We start from the raw sequence: 21,662 nt of genomic DNA, 5'->3' as shown, positions 1-21,662 counted from the left end.
CCTATGGAGTGCAGTTCTACTCGGCACACATGGGATCACCATGAATTAGAATCTACTGGGAAAAAAAAAAATTTTTTTTTTTTTTTTTTGGAAACCCTGGTGACTTAGTGTTTAAGTGCTGTGGCTGCTATCCAAGAACTCGGCAGTTGGAATCCGCCAGGCGCTCCTTGGAAACTCTATGGTGTGGTACTACTCTGTCCTGTAGGGTCGCTATGAGTCAGAATCGACTTGAGGGCAGTGGTTTTGGTTTGGTTTGGGTTTGGAAGGCAACTGGTTTTAATACTTACAGAAGCAGATGGCCAAGCCCTTCTTCCTTGGTGCTGCTGAGTGAGCTCAAACCACCAAACTTTCAATTAGATAGCTGAGCGCAAACTGTGCCAACCGGGGACCTATTGTCATATGGCAAGTGGTCAATAAATATTTGTTGAACACATGAATCAATGAACTATATGTTATTATAAACTTAGCATTGTTTTTAAAGTGACTTTTTTTAAAGTATCAGTTGTCATAAAAATAGAAAGCAAATGTAAAAATTAAAAATAAGATGCTATTAAATTCTAATAGAGCCAAAAGCGCTGAGTATGATGCTTTGCAAGGGTTGAGAAAGATGTTAAAGAATACTTGCATCAAACTGAAACTTTCTACTAAGAGGAAGGATTGAAAGAGGATTACAGAGGGAAGGCAAATCTCATCCCACAAGTCAGTGTTAATCGAGGTGGTGTTCCTGTGCCACCTAAAATCCTCTCATGGGTCACCAGTTGTAATCTGTCCATACTTGCAGAAACACTGCTAGTGGAGATGAGTAGATAGGTTGGGAAGAAGTTGCGAACCCATTTTACAGTTGGGAAAGCATCACAACCAACTGTTATCATTTTTAGCCCCTGTTTATCCTGGCAAGAATGCTGTGAAATGAATGTTATCCCCATTTATCAGATGAAGAAACTGAAAGCCGAAAATTAGAAAAACAGAGACCCAAGCTAGGACATCTGGTTCCAAGAAGCCCTCTCCAGCATCTTGGAAACCTGAAAATGAAATGTCACACTTGGGAGTCAGAAATATTGAATTCTATTGTCAGCTTTATTTTATTGATGTGATCTTGGTGTGTTTGCAAAATAGCAGTGGTAACTACCTCCTCCTCCCTCGCCCTCACCCCTGTATACCTGCCCTTACCTGTAACTTTGACTTTGGGCTTATCCATGTGACTTACTGTGGACAATACAATGTTTGCAAATGTGCTGCATGAACAGGCTTGTAAAGCACTTGTAACACTGGGGTTTATTCTTGCTTACTGATCTTGAAATCACCACCATAGGAACAAGCCCAGGATAGTTTACTGGATGATAAAGGACCCACAGTCAACAGCCAACCAACTAATGGACTTGTGAGTGAGACTATCATCCACCAGGTGACCATAGATGAAGGAGTGAGCCCAGCAGAGACCAGCAGAAGAACTACCCAGCTGAGCCCTGTCCAAATTGCTAACACATAGAATCATATGCTAAATAAATGATTATTGTTTTAAGGCACTAAGTTTTGGAGTGATTTGCTATGCCAAGATATAACTATGTAGATAGTGACACTATTGATGAAAGGCCTGAGTTACCTGGACCCTCCCTGGCAGCCCTTAAAAAAGCAGCAGCCCTTAAAAAAGCAGCAGCCCTTAACATTGAAACCTGTTGGGTTCTCATATACAGAAGATTCTACAACAGAATTCAAGGCCAGGTGATGTGAGAGAGAACCAGTGTGCTAGCCAGTACATTAATTCTGTTCCTGTTCTGTACAAATACGGTACTCATCCTGGGAAAGTTCAAGAACATTGCAGTCCATGGTCCGGGCCCCAGAGGAATTTACCATCAAGGATTTGCAAATTAATGCTCTAGGGAACAAGAAGTGAGAAAGAAGAAAGTAGAATGCAGCTAAGGCTTCTGGCCTTCTGACCATTCTGGGCCACCTAATTCATTCTCTTTTTAATCCACGGAGGTGGAAAGCAGGTCATTCCTGAGCTGGACATCCAGGGTTAACTCAGCACCAAGCATTTGTTTCTAACAGTCCTATGTCTCATGCCTAAAAAGCAAGGTTCCGTCTGCCAATATATTGCCCTCTGGCGAACCATCTGGTTTCACTCTGACCTGTCGATGAAATAGATTACAGGAAGGGTAGGCATAACTTGGTCCATCTGCCTTCTGCTGCCTCCTGGTCTGTGCCTTGCTCTCTTGCTGGCATCCAGGTAGGTAAGCTGCCCACCCCTTCTAGGTACCGTGGTAAGCTGAGGCTTACAGTACTACTGCCACTTTGGAACATCCACTTTGGGATTTCAAGCAGCAGGATAGACAATCAGCCAGCTGTTGGGAGCCAAGGACTCTTCACACTAGAGACTGCATACCTTTAAGACAACTCTGTGACTCCATTTCCCTTATGCTTTCCTTCCCTGGACTCAGTCAGGCAGTTATTCTGGTATTTAAAAATAAAACTGGGGGAAAATCAAAGAGTGGCAAGACTTTACCCTCCCTGGCATGTGGAGAAACTTTCAACTTGGTTGAAACGGCCTCTCCAGTTGCCTGGGTTTCCCTTAGGGGCTGCATGCCCCAAGTCCCAGCGGAAACCTGCTTAGCTCGTGAGATGTGATGAAATCACAAACCAAGGCAATGTAGCTGCAAGTCTTTCTCTCTCTCTCTCTTTTTTTTTTATCTCTTTTCATTTATGTGGGCTGACATTGAATAATAATAATTAAATGCAGTTTAAGCTTTCAGGCACCTATACTAGATGGCCTCTAGAAACCTCATCAACAGCAACCCAGGCTGACAAAAACAAAGCTAATTATGTTGTGGTTAACTTTCCTCAAAGAAAAAATCAAAACGCTCACCCAGGATTCTCACCTCCGAGAAAAGCAGTACATTAAACTCCTCCCTTCAACAGGCCCTTTGCGCCAGCCCAATTTAAACACAGGTGCCCTTGTCTTAAATCTGCCACCCTGGCACTAAGTATGGAAACTTTGGCTTTAGTCTTTATTTTCACTTTCCCCTAGCATTTGGAAAAATCTTCCCCAGGGACCCAGTTTTTCCAGATGTACTCATAGCCTCAGGGCTGGTAGTATTTATTTACTTATATGCACCTAGAGTGTTAGAAGAAAGTGCTTAGAGGCTTTTGAGTGATGCTTTTAAAAGTTTTAAAAGTTGGAGAGCGTTTTCAGCATACCAACTCCAAAATAGCTTAATCTAAGAAATTGAACCAGTAGGTACTCAAGGAAAAAAATAAAGTCTCTAGAGAGATTAGGAAAGAAAGGATAGTTTGAATTTATTGTTAGAGACCTAAGCTTCTTGTTACGGGTTCTCCACTGACTTGCAAGATGACTTTGGCCAAGTCCCAGTAGTCTCAGACACACGGGAAAGCCCAAAAGCTTTTGATATGACTTCTGCAGACAATATTTTCAGTTCAATCCTGGCTGCCCAAGCAAAAATACCAGCATTCTCATTAAAGGAAATGAATCAACTCTCCAGGAGAGATTTTGGCAAGGTTTTTCTCTGAACTCCTTTGGTCAGGGAAATATTCATGGCCACATTTTTCCCTGGTCACTTTTCTCCTGCCAGAATTGAGAGATGCAGTCTCCCAGTCTGAACATAATTCATCAGGACCAGGAGTGGTAGATATATAAACATACTATATACATATATATTCCTCTTCCCATTGCCATCAAATTGGTTCCAACTCATAGTGACCCTATAGGAAAGAGTAGAACTGCCCCTTAGGGTTTCCAAGGCTGTAACCTTTACAATCTGTGAAGCAGACTGTCACATCTTTCTCCCGAGAAGTGGCTGCTGGGTTCAGTTACCAGCCAAGCACTTAACCACTGCGCTACCAGGGCTCTCTCTCTCTCTATAAATATATACCTGTATATATTTTTCCAAATCAGCTTTTGTCAGTGGGAGGCCATTTGACAAGTCCAGCTTGGCTCCCCGTGGCCCAGTTGCTAAGTGACTTCCTTTGCTCCCGATTTTAACAAGGGTCAGCAGATAACAAAGGAGCCTGGGTGGCACAAGTGGCTTGCCATTGACTGCTAACTGAAAGGTTGCCAGTTAGAACTCACCCAGCAGCTCCAGCCCACCCAGTGGCTCTGAAGAAGACAGGCCTAGTGATCCGCTTCCGTAAAAATTGTTGTTATTGTTAGCCGCATCCAATCATGGGAGCCTATGTGTTACAGGGTAGGACTGCTCCATAGGCTTTTCTTGGCTGTAGCCTTGGTGGCACAATGGCTAAGTGCTTGGCTACTAACCACAAGGTTAGCGGTTCAAACCCACTCGGTGGCTCTTTGGGAGAAAGACTTGGCAATCTGCTTCCACATAGATTACAGCCTAGAAAACCCTACAGGGCAGTTGTACTCTGTCACATGCGGTTGCTATGCTTCAGAATTGACTCCATGGTACCCATCAACAATAATCTTTACGGAAGCAATTTGCCAGGCCTTTCTTCCCCAGAGCCACTGGGTTCAAGCTGCCAACCTTTAGGTTAGCAGCCAATCTCAAGCTGCTTGTACCACCCAGGTTCTCCATAAAGATTACAGCCAAGAAAACCCTATGAAGCAGTTCTACTCTGTAACATATGGGGTCACCATGAGTCCGGAGCTAACAACAACAGCAAGCTGGCTATAGGTCCCAGCCTCCTGCAGAACCCTGAGTCTTGAAGTCCCTGGGGTTGCTGGCCTCAAGGCTGTGAAAGAAAAAGCTCCCCCTCTTTACACTACCCAAGATGCTCTGCACGGGACTTCATTCATCATTTCCTACAGTTTTCAGGCAGCCGGACACCAGACTGGCGGTCGGGGAGTCTGGCCGGGCTCCCAACTCAGAGCCTCCTCTGCCTCTCCTAACTGCCCTGAGCTCCCGGGGCCCTCTGCCTGCCACTGCCAAGGCCTCCCTGCCCAGCGGCAGACAATCAGCTCCGTGTTCCTCCACTCCAGCCCCGCCGGCTGCCAATCAGCCGGGCAGCGGGGGGTGGAAGGAAGTTCCACTCCCCGCTGAACCGCCGTGGTGCTCAAAATGACTGAGTGGGGCTGATGACGGCCTGGCAGGCCGGGACCCCCAACTGCCACCCTGAGGGGCGCAGACCGCTCAGATGCAGCCGGGGAGTGATTGGCTGGGGCAGTGCGGGAGGTCGCAGGATGGGGAAGAGACGGAGGAAAAGGGGCAGCTCGTCCTGATGGGGGGTTCCGAGGAGGCGAGGAGATGCTAGAAGGAGAAGGGGAGAGCTGAGAAAGGGGCTGGAGACAGAGAGGACGGAAAAGAGAGACGGGGGTGGGAGGAGGAGGCAGGGCCCGGGGCATCCCATGAGCACCCCAGGAGAAGAGCAGAAAACCTTGGGCACTGGCTGGTTGGGACGAAGTCCAACGGTGGTCGGTGTAGGAGGATAGAGTGAGATGGGGCCCACCGGTGGAAGGAGTTAAATGGAAAAGAAACGGGGAAAAGGCACAGGACGCTCAGATTATTCAAATTTGTTGTACTTACTGATAATGTATTTCATTGCTTCTGCCTGGGGGGGATATGATTCAGCATAAATTTGATGTAAATTTATGGAAATAGAGCTGCCGGTTGCTGCAGGCCCCATGCTGCTGGGGGGTTGGCTGTCTGGCCCTCAGCAAGGCAGAGGGGAAGCTCTGTGGACTTGGGGAGCTGAAAATAGAAAGGTCTGGCTTTGGGGCCACTGGCCTCTCCTGCAGGCCAGGAGAGGGGCTGACCCTGTCGCTCTGGAAGACTTATTTTGGAAGAAAAAAAAAAAAAAAGTCTGATGAATGTCTAAAATAGAGTCACCTACACTGTCCTCCTATCTAATTTTCATCTTAGGGTGGGGGGACACTTTTTACCCAGTGGAGATGGGCAGGTTTAGTTCAATGGAAAGGGAGAAAAAAGAAGGGAATTTACATGATCTAGGGCCTACAGGGCCTACTGTGTGTGCAGGGCCTGCTAGCGAGTTTCAGAAATGTTGTTTTTCCTCCTGCACTATAAGAATATTGGGAATTGGCATGTGGGGGCAGGAGGGGAGACCAACAAAGAAATCAATTTGATGGAGAGGGTGAAAAGGTGGCATTCCGTAGAAAAGGCCTGAGCTGGTAAAATATTTATTGTCTGTCCATTAGGCTGTCTTTCCGAGACCTGGATGTTGATTTTTATCTGCTCCCTCATACCAGGCCATGGCATTTATCTAATGATGTGCCTCTCCCAGTCGGTAGCAGAGCCTCTCCAGTGTGGCCGTGACCGTGACCGTGACTGTGACCGTGACAGCACAGAGGGGACTTTCACAGTTTGGGAACGGCCTCTCTTGGCCAGGCCTTACAGGCTCCTTGTAATTGCAGTGAGACAGGAGATTCAAGACACCAAGACACCAACCCCACTCAGCTAAAGGGTTTTTGAGTTCCTTCATTCAGGTTCCCTGCTATTTTTACCATCAGTTGCTGTTATGGATTGAATTGCTTCCCCCAAAAACATAATTTAGAATCCTAACCCCTATCCTATGAGTCAGAATCAACTCAACAGCAATGGGTTTGTTTTGTTTTGTTTTTTGGTATATCTGTGGAAGCAGCCCTGGTTGCGCAATGGTTAAGCACTAGGCTACCAACCGAAGGTAGGTGGTTTGAACCTACAAGCAGCCCCACAGGAAAAAAGACCTAGTGATCTGCTCCCAGCTCATAGTGGCCCTATAGGACAAGGTAGAATTGCCCCATAGGGTTTCCAAGGCTGTAATCTTTACGGAAGCAGACTGCCACATCTTTCACCCAGTGGGTGGCTGGTGGGTTGAAACAGCCAACCTTTCGATTAGCAGCAGAGCTCTTAACCGCTGAACCACCAGGGCTCCCTCATAAGATTACAGCTAAGAATACCCTATGGGGCAGTTCTGCTCTGTCACATGACGTCACTGTGAGTCAGAATCGACTCGACAGCACACAACAACAACACACTTGTGGATGTAATCCCATTTGAGAATAGGGATTTCTTTTCTATATCAATGAGGCCATATGAGTACAGGGTATGTCTTAAACCTAATCACTTTTGAGAGACAAAAAGAACAGATTAGGCACAGAGAAACCAAATCAAAACCCACTGCCGTCGATTCTATAGAACAGAGTAGAACTGCCCCATAGGGTTTCCAAGGAGGAGCTGGTAGATTGGAATTGCCGATCTTTTAGTTAGCAGCTGAGCTCTTAACCACTGTGCCACCAGGGATGAGCAAGCACAAGCCAGGGAAGATAGAAGCACATGTGAGGATCACCAAGGAACTGAGGAACACCAGGGTTACAGAAGCTGGAACAAAGATCTTCCCCCTGGGCCAACAGAGAGGAAGCCTTCTGCTAGAGCTGTTGTTGTGTGCCATGGAATCGATTCCCACTCAGAGCGACACTATAGAACAGAGTAGAACTGCCCCATAGGATTTTCAAGGGTGAATCTTTACGAAAGCAGACAGCTACATCTTTCTCTTATGGAGCCAGTGATGGGTTCTGACTTTTCAGTTAGCAGCCGAGCATTTAACCACTGTACCACCAGGGTTCTTTCTCTATCCTCCTAAACCATGAGAAAATACATTTCTATTCTTTAAAGCCATGCACTATGGTATTTCTGTTAGAGCAGAACTAGGATACCAAAACAATGACTGACGCATGAGACCAGCTCCTGTCCCTTCAGCAGTTCAGTGGACTCTGGGGCTTAAGAGACCTTGGAACTACCATTCACATGTGATGAATCCCTTCTTAGTTTGAAGTAGATACCACAAAGGCTTTTCCCAGAGTGTGCTATAGGAAGGCATTGCCTCTGGAATTTTCTATCATGGGGCTACAGCTCCATTCTGAGCATGTGGGGTGGTAGTCTGGTTTCTTGCACGTTCCTTTGAAACAGACAGTAACCTTGGTGTCAGATGCAGTGTCCTCGGACTTGGAAACTCATTGGACCAAAACTGTCTACAACTTATTTTTCCCCTTAGATTTTCTTTTTTTTATTGATTTTCCATTTTTAGCACAAGATTGATCACCAGCAAAATACCAATTTACATACAGATTCTGCTAAACTCAGCATCCCACAGACTTTGGACTTTTTCATCCATAAACCAATTTTTTAAAGAGAGAGATTCTATTATCAGAAGCATCCCCGATGACACTCAAGATGGTCTACAGGGAACAGACTCAGGAGGACCACAGCCTGGTGGGGTGAACTCAGCTGATTTGTGAGCATAACAACTAGAAAGCCAAGGTCAGAGGTAGATGCCCATGTGGGCAGTTGATATTTTGCTTACTTCTATGGCCACAAGCCTAAACTGCAAACCTCAGTCAGCAATCTTACAAGTTCTTTCAATAACATTCAACAAGTACTTTCTGAGTATCTAGTATGGGGCAGATACTCTTTAGGCACTGGGGATACAGCAGGAAAGAAAAAGGACTTGAATGATGTTTACAGTACCATAGGGAAGTAAAAAAAAAAAAAAAACCCGCTGCTGTTGAGTCGATTCCGAGTCACAGGGACCCTATAAGCAGGGAAGTAGATAGGGAACAATTATGCAAATAATTTTTTAATTACCAAGATGGTAAGTGCTGTGAAGAAAAAATACAGGGTTAGTATCAGAATATATAACAGGGAATTAAAAGAAGTGTCATTCCTTGAATAGTGCCTGGGGTCTTGAAAGTTTGCAAGTGGTCATCCAAGGTACAACTCTTGATCTCTCTTCACCTGGAGGAAGAAGGAGAGTCAGGAAGAGGAGGAGGAAATGGAACGTGTTGCTAATTACCTCCGTGAACAACTGCCTACTTTGCCATGATACCAGAAATACTGGACAGTGCCCAGTTACCATTACAAAACATTTTGATCAAAGATTCTCTAGAAGAATCCTGATCAAAAGGGGGAACATATGGAACAGGATTTCAGATCCTCATGGAATCCAGACTTTCTGGAGCCATGGAGGCTGGATGAACCCCTGAAACTGTTGTCCTGAGACAATCTTTAAACCTTAAACCAGAGGTAGCACCTGAAGTCTTTTTTAAACAAAACAGTAGTTTAGTTGAACTAGTAAAGAATGTCTACCTTGAGCACTGTGCTCTTTTAAAAATCATCTATATAGGATCACAAAGACAAAGGCAACTTGAAAGGTTAGATAGGAAGCTTAGGGGGCAGTGAGTTTGTTAATGAGGGAGGAACAATTCAGAAAAAGAGGGTGAGGATGGTTGCACAACCTGAAGACTGTAATCAATATCACTGAATTGTACATGTAGAAATAGGTAAATTGGTATATGTTTTGCTGTGTATATTTTCAATACAACAAAAAATAAATAAAATAAAACATTTTTAAAAAGTGTCATTTAAAACAAGACCTGAAGGATGAGTATGAGTTAACTAGACAGGAGCATGGGCTGAGGAGTGCCACCCAGGCAGAGGGAGCAGTGTGAAAAGGGAAAAGGTCTTAATGAGAAGGGAAGAATTTAATGAAGACTTGTGTAAGCAGGGTGGGCATGGTGTTTGAGTGGTAAAATTCTCACCTTCTGTGCAGGAGACCCAGGTTGGGTGACCAGCCAACGCACCTTGTGTGCAGCCACCACCCATGTGTCAGCAGAGGCTTGATGTTGCTGTGATGCTGAACAGGATTCAGCAGAGCTTCCAGACTAAGATGAACTAGGAAGAAAGACCTGGCAATCTACATCCAAAAATCAGCCAGTGAAAACCCTGTGGATCACAATGGTTTGACCCACAATCAGCTTTCTTGATCTGTGGGCTCCCAGCCACCTGTGCCATCTCCTGCCAGTCTCCTGCAAATCTCCTACCTCTGCTGCCACTGTTTCTCTGCCACCGCTTCTCACCATCTTCTGTGTTACAGCTCTCTCTCTCTCTGACTCCTGGTTCCAGGAGCTTCTCTGTGCAGGGATCCTGCATCAAAAGGATGTACTCCACTTACGGCTCTTCTTCCTTGGTAGTGGTGAGATTCTCTCTTCCCACCTGTGAGATGGCCCATTTTAGGCCCAGCAATATGGCAAAACTGACCATTCTCTTCATTAGGGTTCCATATACCTTATTTGCATAGTCTTACTCAGTCACTGTGTGTGAGAGGCACAAAGACTATGGCTAGAAGGGCCATATTAAGTAATTAATTAGCTGAAAAGGATCTTGGAAGTCACTTCTAACAAACTCTTCATCTTAAAAATGTGAAAACAAAATTAGGTCCAGGGTTCCAATTACTAGTGATGCATTGCAAGCTGTCACAAATTTAGTGGCATAAAGCATGTTACTGTGCTCACAGATTCTATGTTCAGGAATTTGGAAAGGGCACAATTGAGGCAGCTTTCCCTATCCCATGATGCAAGGAGCCTAAGCTGAAAATATATATATCACAGGGTGTTTCAACAGCCAGGAGCTGGAATTATCCAAAGGATCTTTCTATCATTCCTTGTCTCAGATAACTCAAGAACTAGGTGTTGACCAGAATGCCAACATGTGGTCTCTCTATGTGGCTTTGCTTAATCACAACATGGCAGCCTCAGGATAGTGAATTTCTTACATATTGCCTTGGGGTTACAAAGCATGATACAGAAGTCATTCAGCATCATTTCCATCACATTTTTCTGATTACAAGTGAGCCAAGAATTTGTCCAGACATCACCTCTTGATGGAAGAAGAATCCATGTTACACTCTAGAGGAGTTTGTGGAATGGGAGAAATTGTTTCAATCATCTTTGGGAAATATAGTCTGTTCAGTCCACCCTCTGACCACGCTATTCATTGAACACGCAAAATGCAATTTCTTCTCTCCTAAAACACCTAAAGTCTCATCCTAATACTTTCTCAGTTGGAAGTCCAGAATCTAGTCATCTAAGTCATGTTCAGAACCTACAGACGGGGAAAAATTTTTGGCCATGACAAATCTGACAAAGGTCTAATCTCTAAAATCTACAGGAAAATCCAATACCTCTACAACAAAAAGACAAAGAATCCAATTAAAAAATGTGCAAAGGAAATGAACAGACACTTCACCAAAGAAGACATTCAAGTTTGCTTGCAATCACTAGCCATTAAAAAACCATTAGAGAAATGCAAATCAAAACCTCAGTGAGATACCATCTGACCCCAGCATTACTGGCATGAATCAAAAAAACAGAAAATAACAAATGTTGGAGAGGCTGTGGGGAGATTGGAATCCTTTTGCACTGCTGGTGGGAAAGCAAAATGGTACAACCATTTTGGAAAATGATATGGTGCTTCCTTAGAAAGCTAGAAATAGAAATACATTATGATCCAGCAATCCTACTCCTAAGAATATATCCTAGAGAAATAAGAGCCGTAACACGAATAGACATATGTACACTCATGTTCATTGCAGCATTGTTCACAATAGCCAAAAGATGAAAACCACCTGGACACCCGTCAACAAATGAATGGATAAACAAACTATGCTGCATACACACCATGGAGTACTACATGATGATAAAGAACAATGATGAATCTGCAAAACATCTCACAACATGGAGGAATCTGGAGGGCATTCTGCTGAGTGAAATATGTCAATCACAAAAGGACAAATATTATATGAGACCACTACTACAAAAACTCATGAAAAGGTTTACAAACAAAAGGAAAAATCTTTGATGGTTATGAGAGAAGGAAGGGGTGGGGATGAAAAATCAATAAATAGACAATAGATAAGTGGTAACTCTGGTGAACGGTAAGACAGGAAACAATACTGGGGAAGCCAGAACGACTTGTCCAAGTCAAGGTCATGGAAGCTCCATAGACACATCCAAACTCCCTGAGGGACCAAATTACTGGGCTGAGGGCTGTGGGGACCATGGTCTATGGGAACATCCAGCTCAATTAACATAACATAGTTTATAAAGAAAATGTTCTACATTCCATTTTGGTAAGTAGCATCTGGGGTTTTAAAAGCTTGTAAGCGGCCATTTAAGATACTCTACTAGTCTCACCCCATCTGGAGCAAGGGAGGGTGAACAAAACCAAAGACACAAGGGAAAGATTAGTTCAAAGGACTAATGGACCACCACTACCACAGCCTCCACCAGACTGAGTGCAGCACAACTAGATGGTGCCTGGCTACCACCACTAACTGCTCTGACAGGATCACAATAGAGGATCCCAGGCAAAGCTGGAGAAAAATGTAGAACAAAATTCTATCTCACAAAAAAAGATCAGACTTACTGGCCTGACAGACTGGAGAAACCTCAAGAGTATGGCCCCTGGACACCCTTTTAGCTCAGTAATGAAGTCACTCCTGGGGGTCACCCTTTAGCCGAAGATTAGAAAAGAAAAAAAAAAAAAATTTTTTTTTTTTCAGACCCATAAAACAAAATGAGACTAAAAGAGCACACCATCCCAGGGACAAGGATGAGTAGGCAGGAGGGGACAGGAAAGCTGGTAATGGGGAACTATCTTAGTCATCTAGTGCTTCTATAACAGAAATACCACAAGTGGATGGCTTTAACAAAGAGAAATTAATTTCTTCACGGTAAAGCAGGCTCAAAGTCCAAATTCAGGGCATCGGCTCCAGGGGAAGGCTTTCTTTCTGTGTTGGCTCTGGAGGAAGGTCCTTCTTGTCAATTTTCCCCTTGACTAGAAGATTCTCTGCATAGGAACCCCAGGTCCAAAGGACATGCTTTGCTCCTGGTGCTTATTTCTTAGTGGTATAAAGTGTCCCCCCTCTGCTAGCTTCCCTTTCCTTTTATTTCTTGAGAGATAAAAGGTGGTGCAGGCCACACCCCAGGGAAACTCTCTGTACATTGGATCAGGGATGTGACTTGGTAAGGGTGTTACAATCCCACCCTAATCCTCTTTAACATAAAATTACAATCACAAAATGGAGGACAACCACAGAATACTGGGAATCATGGCCTAACCAAGTTGATACACACATTTTTGCGGAACACAATTCAGTTCATGACAGGAACCGAAGGTTTAGAAGGAGAGAGTGTTGACAAGTCATGGGGTTGGCAACCAATGTCACGAAACAATATGTGTACTGTTTAATGAGAAGCTAGTTTGTTCTGTAAACCTTCATCTAAAGTATCTGTCTGTCAGTTTATTGTACTGTAGGGGGCTTGCATGTTGCTGTGATGCTGGAAACTATGCTACCAGTATTCAGATACGAGCAGGGTCACCCCCGGAGAACAGGATTCAGTTGAGCTTCCAGACCAAGATGGACTAGGAAGAAGAACCCGACAGTCTACTTCTGAAAAGAATTAGCCAGTGAAAACCTTATTAATAGCAGGAGAACACTGTCTGATATAGTTCTGAAAGATGACCCCCCCAGGTCGAAAGGCACTCAGAAGACAACTGGGGAACAGCTGCCACCTCAAAGTGGGGTCGACCTTAATGACTTGGGTGGAATAAAGCTTTCGGGAAGTTCATTTGCTGTGATGTGGCGTGACTCAAAATGAGAAGAAACAGATGCAAACATCCATTAACAATTGGAACCCAGAATGTGCAAAGTATAAATCTAGGAAAATTGGAAATCATCAAAAATGAAAAAGAACACATAAACATTGATATCCTGGCCTTAGTGAACTGAAATAGACTCATATTGGCCATTTTGAATCAGGCAATCCCATAGTCTACTATGCAGGGAACGACAACTTGAAGAGGAATGGTGTTGCATTCATTGTGAAAAAGAACATTGCAAGATTTATCCTGAAGTACAGCCTGCCAGTGATAGGATAATATCCATATGTCACCAGTTAATACGACTATTATTCAAATTTACGCACCAACCACTAAGGCCAAAGATGAAGAAACTGAAGATCTTTATCAGCTGCTGCAGTCTGAAATTGGTCAAACATGCAATCAGGATGCATTGATAATACATGGTGATTGGAATGCGAAAGCTGGAAACAAAGAAGAAGGATCTGTAGTTGGAAAATATGGTCTTGGTGACAGAAACAATGCTGGAGATCGAATGATAGAACTTTGCAAGACCAACGACTTCATTGCAAATAACTTTTTTTTACCAACATAAATGGCAACTATACACATGGACTCCATCAGATGGAACACACAGGAATCAAATCGACTACATGTGTGAAAGAGATGATGGAAAAGCTCAATATCATCAGTCAGAACAAGGCCAGGGGCTGACTGTGGAACAGACCATCAATTGCTCATATGCAAGTTCGAGCTCAAACTGAAGAAAATCAGAGCAAGTCCACGGGAGCCAAAATATGACCTTGAGTGTATCCCACCTGAATTTAGAGACTATCTCAGAATAGATTTGACGTGTTGAACACGAATGACAGAAGACCAGATGAGTTGTGGAATGATATCAGGGGCATCATACATGAAGAAAGCAAGAGGTCATTGGAAAGAAAGAAAAGACAAAGATGGATGTCAGAGGAGACTTCGCAACTTGTTCTTGAACGTTGAGCAGCTAAAGCAAAAGGAAGAAACGATGAAGTAAAAGAACTGAACAGAAGATTTCAAAGGGTGGCCCAAGAAGACAAAGTATTATAATGACATATTCAAAGACCTGGAGATGGAAAACCAAAAGGGAAGAACACACTTGGCGTTTCTCAAGCTGAAAGAACTGAAGAAAATTCAAGCCTCGAGTTGCCATAGTGAAGGATTCTATGGGGAAAATATTAAATGATGCAGGAAGCATCAAAAGAAGATGGAAGGAATACACAGAGTCATCATACCAAAAAGAATTAGTCCATATTCAACCATTTCAAGAGTTGGCATATGATCAGGGACCGATGGTACTGAAGAAAGAAGTCCAAGTAGCTCTGAAGGCACTGGTGAAAAACAAGGCTCCAGGAATTGACGGAATATAAACTGAGGTGTTTCAACAAATGGATGCAGTGCTGGAAGTGCTCATTCGTGTATGCCAAGAAATATGGAAGACAGCTTCCTGGCCAACTGACTGGAAGAGATCCATATTTTTGCCTATTCCCAAGAAAGGTGATCCAACCGAATGTAGAAATTATAGAACAATATCATTAATATCACACACAAGCAAAATTTTGCTGAAGATCATTAAAAAATGGCTGCAGCAATATATCGACAGAGAACTGCCAGAAATTCAGGCCGGATTCAGAAGAGGACATACAACCAGGGATATCATTGCTGATGTCAGATGGATCCTGGCTGAAAGCAGAGAATACCAGAAGGATGTTTACCTGTGTTTTATTGACTAAGCAAAGGCATTCGACTGTGTGGATCATAACAAATTACAGATAACATTGCGAAGAATGGGAATTCCAGAAGACTTAGTTTTATTCATGAGGAACCTATATATAGATCAAGAGGTAGTTGTTCAGACTGAACAAGGGGATACTGAGTGGTTTAAAGTCAGGAAAGTTGTGAGTCAGGGTTGTATCCTTTCACCATACCTATTCAATCTCTATGCTGAGCAAATAATCCAAGAAGCTGGACTTTATGAAGAAGAACAGGGCATCAGGATTGGAGGAAGACTCATTAACAACCTGTATTATGCAGATGACACAATCTTGCTTGCTGAAAGTGAAGAGGACTTGAAGCACTTACTAATGAAGATCAAAGACCACAGCCTCCAGTATGGATCGTGCCTCAACAAAAAGAAAACAAAAATCCTAACAACTGAACCAATAAGCAACATCATGATAAATGGAGAAAAGACTAAAGTTGTCAAGGATTTTATTTTACTTGGATCCACAATCAACGCTCATGGAAGCAGCAGTCAAAAAATCTAAAAAACGCATGGCATTGGGCAAATCTGCTGCAAAGGACTTCTTTAAAGTGTTGAAAAGCAAAGATGTCACCTTGAAGACTAAGGTACACCTGACCCAAGCCATGGTATTTTCAATCGCATCATCTGCATGTGAAAGCTGCACAATGAGTAAGGAAGACAGTAGAAGAATTGACGCTTTTGAATTGTGGTGCTGGCGAAGAATGTTGAATATACCATGGACTGCCAGAAGAATGAACAGATCTGCCTTAGAGAAAGTACAACCAGAATGCTCCTTGGAAGCAAAGATGGCGAGATTGCATCTTACATACTTTGGACATGTCAGGAGGGGTCAGTCCCTGGAGAAAGACATCATGCTTGGTAAAGTACAGAGTCAGCAGAAAAGAGGAAGACCCTCAACAAGGTGGATTGACACAGTGACACCAACAATGGGCTCAAGCATAATAACGATTGTAAGGATGGCCCATGACAGGGCAGTGTTTCATTCTGTTGTACATACGGTTGCTATGAGTTGGAACCAACTCGATGGCACCTAACAACAAAGTATAATAAAATAAATCATGTTCAAGTCTGGATGAAGCTACTTGGGTGCAGTTTTTGGATTCAGTTCCTTAGGCATCATTCCTCTTGCTGTGTAACCTGTGAACTAAAGGTATGAGTTATATGTCCCCCATATAGGTAGGACGGGCACAGATACCTGATATAGACACTCCTGTTCAAAAATAGGGAAAATGAGAGGCCTTAGTGGTAACTGGTCCACAGCAGTTCTGAGACCTAGGCACATGTTGGCAGTTTCTTGATTGGAACTCAGTCCTACTCTCTGGGAGTTTTTCTTTCTTTCTTTTATTTTATTTGTTGTTGAGAATACACACAGCAAAAACATACACCAAGTCAAGTTTCTACATGTACAATTCAATGACATTGATTACATTCTTCAAGTTGTGCAAACATTTTCACCCTTCTTTTCTGAGTTGTTCCTCCCTCATTAGCATAAATTCACTGCCCCCTAAGGTTCCTGTTTAATCTTTTCAGTTGCTGTTGCCAATCTGACGCCACATAGATAGGTTTTAAAATAGCATAATGCTCAAGGCAGACATTCTTTACTAGTTAAGTTAAACTATTGTTTGGTTTTAAGAAGACTCCAGGGGATATTTTTGGTTTAAGGTTTAAAGATTATTTTAAGGCAGTAGTTTCTGGGGTTCATTCAGTCTCCATGACTCCAGAAAGTATGGGTTCCATTAGATTTTTAAATTCTGTTCTGTAATTTCCCCCTTCTGATCAGGATTCTTCTGTAGAATCTTTGATCAAAATGTTCAGTAATGGTAGCTGGGCACCATCCAGTTCATCTGGTCTCATGGCAAAGGAGACAGTTGTTCATGGAGGCAATTAGCCCATCAGTGGATGAGTGGATAAACAAAATGTCATACGTATATACAATGGAATAATAGTCAATAAGAGAAATGAAGTCTTGATACACGCTACAATATGGATGGAGCTTGAAGACATTATGCTAAGTGAAATAAGTCAATCACAAAAGGACAAATATTATATGGCCTCACTTATATAAAAAGTCAAGAATAGGCAAATGTATAGAGACCAGACTTTCTCAGTGGCTACCAAGGGCAGGAGAGAGGGGGAAATAGGGAGTTATTGCTTATGGAATATTTAGTTTGGTTTATGGTGATAGAAAAACTACATCGATCAAGGGTAGGGCTGTTGTCAATAAGTAGTATACCTGTAAAAAGTTCAACTGGCAAAAGTTGTGTGATAGACATATGTACAATGACAAAAAAAAAAAAAAAGAAAGAGTAGCTGCTGGAGCTGCTTATGTACAACCAAACACCTCATGGGATTTGGTTCATTTGGTTTAGAATTTTAGGGTCGTGGTTTCATGGGACATCCCAGTTAATTGGTCTAATAACGTGTTTAGTGCTTCCGTTCTATCTCCTAGCTCATTGCATAGTGCCCGTGGTCTTAAAAGCTTGCAAGCGGCCATCCAAGGCACAACTATTGGTCTCTATTCACCTGCAGCAACAGAAGAAGTAGGAGAGTCAGGAATAGGAGGAGGAATTGGAACATTTGGGAGTTTTTCTCTATTGCCCTTTGTTCTGTCCTCTGAGTTGTCCATCATTTCCCATAAAAAATTACTAGCATTTGTATTGAATAGCCTTTTCATCCTGGTTCCTGCCCTTAAAAGTTTGGGGGCCCAAAGGTTTCTTCTCATTTGATACCATCCTTGGAAACTTTATGGTACAGTTCTACTCTGTCCTGTAGGGTCGCCATGAGTTGGAATCGATTCGATGGCAGTGGGTTTTTGTTTTTTTTTTTCACTCCTTTCAGTCAAAGCTGATGTCCAAAAGACCAAAGTCATTGCCATGGAGTCAATTCTGACTCATAGCTACCCTATAAGACAGGGTAGAAGTCCCATAGAGTTTCCAAGGCTGTAACCTTTACTGAAGTAGATCGCCATATCTTTCTCCCATGGAGCGGCTGGTGAGTTCAAACAGCCAATCTTTCAGTATGCAGCCGAGCCCTTAACCACTGCACCATCAGAGCTCCTCAAAGCTGATAAAAAACCAAAACCAAACTGTTGCCATGGAGTCAATTCCAACTCATAGCAACCAAAGCTGATATTAAAAAAAAAAAAAAGATACAACTCCTTTAAAATAAAAAAAAAAAAACTTAGTGTTTTTATTCTGTCAATTTATAATCCACTCTATTAGACAAAAATCATACCGATATGATCCATCCCTATCTTGGATGCTATTATGGATTGAATCGTGTCCTCCAAAAATGTGTATCAACTTGGCTTAGCCATGATTCTCAGTATTGTGTGTTTGTCTACCGTTTTGTGATCTGATGTGATTTTCCTAAGTGTTGTAAATCCTAACCTCTATGATGTTAATGAGGCAGGATTAGAGGCAGTTACTCAATCTACAGGATTAGGTTATGGTTTGAGTCATTCTCTTTGAGACATAGAAGAGAGAAACGAGCAGAGAAGAGACATGCCTCATACCACCAAGCAAGAAGAGCCAAGAGCATGTGCATTCTTTGGACTCGGGGTCCCTGTGCTGAGAAGCTCCCAGATCAGGGGGAGATAGGTGACAAGGACCTTCCCCCAGAGCTGACAGAGAAAGAAAGTCTTCCCCTGGAGCCGGCACCCTGAATTCGGGCTTCTAGCCTCCTAGACTGTGAGAGAATAAACTTGTTAAAGCCACCCACTTCTGCTATTTCTGTTATAGCAGCACTAGATAGATGACTAAGACAGATCCCCTGTGCAGCTATGGTGCAAGATTCTTAGAAGGCTTTTTGTTTAATGGAGAAGATCTATAATACACACGTAACAGATCCTTAGAAGGCCTTTAGCTGAAAGTATCCATGCGGCAACACTTAAGAGCTTTCTGAGGTTTAAACCAAGGAGTAAGGGCTACAGATGCTAACCAAAAGGTCGGCAGTTTGAATTCACTAGGCACTCCTTGGAAACGGTACGAGACAGTTCTGCTCTGTCCGATAGGGTCACTATGAGTTGGAATTGACTCAATGGCAGCAGGTTTGGTTTTGGGGTTTTTTATTCTTAATTCATTCTTTGCCCAGAAGCCACTTTTTAATTTGGGAACACTTTCCTGGCTAAGAAAACTGTTTTGGGACCTTTATATAGCTACCAAATTACTTGTGAAAGTTGAAGAATCCATCCTTTGGTTTACCTCACCCCTCTCTCACTTTGTTACAGGCAACTAGAACAAGAGAGGCAGTGTCCTCCATATTCTGCCTGGAATCTCCTTAGTTAGATCAAGTTTATTTTCTACATTATCACAGGGAACAGTTTTGCTAAACTTTCTTCTACCACATATCAAGGATCTCCTTCCTTCAGTTTCCTAACACTTTCTTCCCTTTCCTTTAAGCCCTCATTAACACACTCCTTGCAGTCCTTCCAGCTTTCTCTAAAGGCGCTTCAAGAATCCCCCTGCCACTGAGTCCTAAAACTAATGCCACATGTTTTAGTTTTTTGCTGTGGTAGCTCCCCACTCTCAGGTTCCAGGTTTCTGTTCCAGTTACTATTGCTGCCAAACTTAGTGGCATTAAGTAATAACCAGTTTTATTATGGGTCAAGAATTTGGAAAAGGCATAGATGGGATGGCTTGTCTCTGCTGCTCAACGTCTGTGGCCTCAGCTGGAGATACTCAAAGGTTGGGAGTGACTCCAGGACCAGGAGTTTGAATCATCTAAAGGCTGATTCTGGGCTGGGAGAACTCAAAGATTAGGATGGTTGACTGTAGTGCCTACACATGGCCACTCCATGCAGCTTGGCTGCCTCACAACATGGCAGTCTCAGGGTAGTCAAATGTTTGACCTGGCGGTTCAGGCCTCCAAGTTCAAGTGTTCTAGTGAAAAGGCAGAAGTTTCATTGCCTTTTATGAGCCAGCTTCAGAAGTCACTTATGGTCATTTCTGCTGCATTCCACAGATTACAAGCAAGTTACCATCCACATGGATACATGAAGAGGGTACATAAAGGCCTCTTCTCAGTGGGGGGTGTCAAAGTCACACTATAAAGGGATACATGGGACAGGAGATATTTTTGAGGCTGCCTTTGGAAAATACAATCTGCCACATCAAGGAAGGTCACTCCTGACAAAGCAGAGCTGACAGTCAGGTGTTTTCACGCCCAGACCCTTGTTCTTTTGCTGTACCACATTGATGAGTCAATAGCATCATTTGCATAAATGAAGAACCTTATGTTATTAAAAAGAAGAATTGAAACATAAGGCAAGAAGCCAAATTCAGTCTCAATTGAACATTCTCTATATTACAAATACAGCATAACTATGTTTTTCATAGCTCTCGCAGAGCAGACAGCTGCATTTATTTGCGTCCAAAAAATATGGAAAAATTCCAAACTATAAGCAAAGGGCAGGAACTTGAGAAAACTACTCAAACTTCTGTAAATATAAATCTTCATAAAAATTGTTGTAAGTTTGATTAAACAGGTGCAGAAATCTTATCCCAGTCTGAAGTGTTCCACTTAAAACAACCGTCTTTGCATATAATGATGTCATTCTCTAGGAACTATTTCTATATTTTGGTAAACAGTCAAATGCCTAGTAAACTTTCTTAACTAACTTGATCCATCCCCTATCTCCAGCAAATATGCACTCAGACACTTTCAGTCCCTCTCTCTCTCTCTCTTTCTCACACACACACACACACACACACACACACACACACACTTTTTTCGGGAGTCTTTTAGCATTCTTTACATCCTTTGCTTTTCTTAGTTCCCACCAAGCTCCAACTCATAGCAACCTGATGTATAATAGAATAAAACGTTACTTGGCCCTGCTCCATTTTCAGGACCATTGATATGTTTGAGTCTATTGTTGCAACTATTGTGTAGTGCCTTCCAACCTAGGAGTCTTGTCTGCCAGCACTATATTGGTCAATATTCTGTTGTGAGCCGTAAGGTTTTCATTGGTTAAGTTTTGGAAGTAGATTGCCAGGCCTTCTTTCCTAGTCTTAGTCTGGAAGCTCTGCTGAAACCTCTCCAACATGTGTGACCCCACTAGTATTTGAAATACTGGTGGCATAGCTTCTAGCATCATAGCAATGTGCAAGCCACCACAGTACCAGTATGACAAATTAACAGATGGGCAGTGGTACTTCGTTTAAAGGATAAGTATATTTGCTATCTTTAAGACTTGACTTAGGAAAAAGTCAGGGCACCCAGGCTATGCACATCTATGAAATCTCTTCTACTGTAAGTGAATCCCTTCCCTTTGCCCCATGAACAAAGCTATACTCTGGAAGAAGGATGGGACCAAAGAACCTTTATAAAGCTTCTCAGCCCCTTTGTCCCTTCTGTCACATGCTAGCTCTGGTCTCAGACTCTGAAAATGTCAGGCAATGCATTGTACCCTACAGGTGTTTTTTTGGGTAAACTAAAAAAAAAACAAAACAAACAAACCCGTTGCCATCAAGTCGATT

The 21,662-nt window shown here is 42.9% G+C and overlaps 1 protein-coding gene across 1 annotated transcript in view; it reads right to left on the bottom strand.

Moving 5' to 3' along the window:
* The window catches only part of CCDC149 (coiled-coil domain containing 149), a 194,754-nt gene that overhangs the window by 127,945 nt on the left and 45,147 nt on the right, over positions 1–21,662 (bottom strand). The gene's annotated exons all lie outside the window — the stretch shown is intronic.

This window comes from Elephas maximus, chromosome 5 (genome assembly GCF_024166365.1).
Source record: "Elephas maximus indicus isolate mEleMax1 chromosome 5, mEleMax1 primary haplotype, whole genome shotgun sequence".
Taxonomy (NCBI): Eukaryota; Metazoa; Chordata; class Mammalia; order Proboscidea; family Elephantidae; genus Elephas; species Elephas maximus.
This window is presented reverse-complemented; position numbering and strand designations above follow the sequence as displayed.